Here is a 2,498-nt window from a genome sequence, read left to right as displayed (position 1 = left end):
AGCCCAACGACACGGGAGGCAGTTGTGCCGAGCGGTGTGGCCTCTGCTCTCTATGCAGGTGGGGGTGGGGAACGTGTTTCTACGTCTGCATTGCCCCATGGCAGAAAGGACAGCTCTGTTCCTGGGACGAGACAGGGTATGGAGCCCACTCCTGTCTGCCTTCCTCTTGCTGGGCTGACTCCAGGGGAGGATCTGGGAAAACAGGGCTCTCTCAGTTCCTCATTGAGATTTGTCCAAATATTCCAAACATGTTCCCACCTAAGGTCTGCAGAGATCCCTTTAATTATTAGCAAACATATTTTGAGCAGCCACCACACTCCAGGTTTTGTGCTGAGCACGGAGACGCAGCAGAGAATAAGAAAGAAAGAGCCTTCGGCACTGGCCCTACAGCGTACCTGCTGTTGGCCCTGCCAGCTTCTAGGGCCATGGCCGACTTGGAGGGCGTGTCCATCACCAGCAAGCCAGAGGGCCTGCAGTGTGGCCTGGTGAGTTAGGTCATCAAGCACGTTGAGCAGAAAGGATTCCTCCCGAGGCCATGAAGTTCCTTAGAGGGACCTGAAGCAGCCCTACATTAGCCTGAAAGACCATCTGCTCTTCCCTGGACTAGAGACAGACATGAACTCAGGGCCGGTGGTAGCTATGGTCTTGGGAAGGCCTGAATGTGGTGAGACAGGGTCTGTGATGCCTGGGGAGAGGAGCCCAGTGGGATCTAAGCTGGGCACCCTTCTGTGTTCATGTCGGAAGAACATCATTCACAGCAGTGATTCAGTAAAAAGTGCTGACAAAGAAATCAGCCTACATTTTAAGCCCAAAGAATGGATGACTACAGGTCTTGTGCTTTTGGCCAAAACTATGAATAATGGGATAAAGCAGTAGTCCCCCTGTGGTACTGCTTAATGTGTCCCTTAGCAAAGCTCTCTGTTCCCTGGATGCAAGATTGAAGCAATAGAATCAATCTTTCTTTTCTAATATCAATTTGGCAATATGGCCTTTGGAAACTGGGAGGGAGGAAGAAAGAAAGAAAGAGAGAGAGAGAAAGGAAGAGAGGAAGAAAGGGAGAGAGATGGAAAGGCAGAAGAAAGAAAGGAAGAAAGAAAGAGAGGGGGGAGGGAAGAAGGGAGGTAGGGAGGAAGGAATGGAGGAAGGAAGGAGCAAGCTAGGATGGAGCCAAGAAGGAAGGAAGGAAGGAAGGAAGGAAATAAGGAAGGAAGAAAGGAGGAAAGGAGGGAGCAGTGTATTCCTTCATGCTCAGAAGGGCAGTGCAGGTCCCCAGCACTGGTGCAGTCTCTTTATGGCGGGGCGCAGCGGCCAGCCTGCAATTCCTCCAGCTTCTGCCATCCTGCCCATTAGCTGCTTCTTCTCCTGATTCAGGGGAATGTTGATCAAGGGCCTTCACTTTTCTTGCAGACCACATGCATACCCAAGGAGGAGCTGTGCAGGCAGCGAGACCTTAGGGATTCCATCTTCATATCTTCCCGCTTGGACTTTTTCCTCTTGTGACTTCAGGCTCTGGCATCAGACACGAAGACGGCAGCCACAGATGGACCCGCTTCTCACAACTGTGGAAGGTCAGAGCCCTGTAACGAATTCCTTGTGGTGCTGTTTCTCTGACTGAGCCCTCATCAATACCCTGCCTGTCCAGAGTGATCTGGTGCTATCCTCCCCTGTGCTCACTGTGTTTGTCTCTTTGCGTTCTTGAACATGTGACCCTCTCTCCTCCTTCTGAGCCTTTGTGTGTACTATTTCTTCTCCCTGGATGCCAGGCTTCACACCCTCTGCTTGGCCAACCCCTGTGCTTCCTGTGAACCACAGGTGTTTTATGTTTTTGCATGGCACTAAATAGTTCTTTTTGTAGATCTTCCTTAACTGGTGTGTGTGTGTGTGTGTGTGCGCGCGCGCGCGCGCGTGCAGTGTAATTATTTGTATTAGGTAATTCTCCCCAGCAGACCACAATCTTCATGCCTGCAGGGGCCACATCTGATCTACTCACCTCATACAGTTCTGCTCAGCATGGGGTTGACACATGTAACAGTAGTTCTTTAGTGGTGAATTATGTAGTAGTAATAGAAAGCAAGGAAGGAAAGTGAGGAAGGAGAGTGAGGGAGGAAAGTGAGGAAGGAAAGATAGGAAAGGAAGGAAGGATAGGAAAGGAAGGAAGGGAGGGAGAAAGGAAGGGGAGAGGGAGGAGGGAGGGAGGAAAAAAAAAAGAAAGGATGGAGGAAAGATAGAGAAAGAGAAAGGAAAAGGAAGGAAAAGGGTTCTATCTGCCATCTAGAGTCCAGCTAGGTCACCACTTTCCAGGAAAGCCTTCCCAGGCAGGCTGGGTTAGAGCCCTCTCTGTTGTCCCCACTGTCACACCCCTTCTCGCATTGGACTGTGAATGTCTCCTGCTTCCCCCAGCCCCCCTCAGACTGTAAGCTGTCTGGGTGGGGACTGGGCAGAGACAGCGCAGTGAATATGGGGCAGGGGGAGTGAACTCATGGTGAATGTCCAAGATC

At 51.0% G+C, this 2,498-nt stretch overlaps 1 pseudogene; it reads left to right on the top strand.

Moving 5' to 3' along the window:
* Positions 1-425: 425 nt before the first annotated feature.
* LOC115297688 lies at positions 426-860 on the top strand (annotated as a pseudogene).
* The last annotated feature ends 1,638 nt before the right edge of the window (positions 861-2,498 follow it).

This window comes from Suricata suricatta, chromosome 8 (assembly GCF_006229205.1).
Source record: "Suricata suricatta isolate VVHF042 chromosome 8, meerkat_22Aug2017_6uvM2_HiC, whole genome shotgun sequence".
Classification (NCBI taxonomy): domain Eukaryota; kingdom Metazoa; phylum Chordata; class Mammalia; order Carnivora; family Herpestidae; genus Suricata; species Suricata suricatta.
The sequence above is the reverse complement of the archived record's forward strand: the minus strand, read 5'-3'. Positions and strand labels throughout refer to the sequence as shown.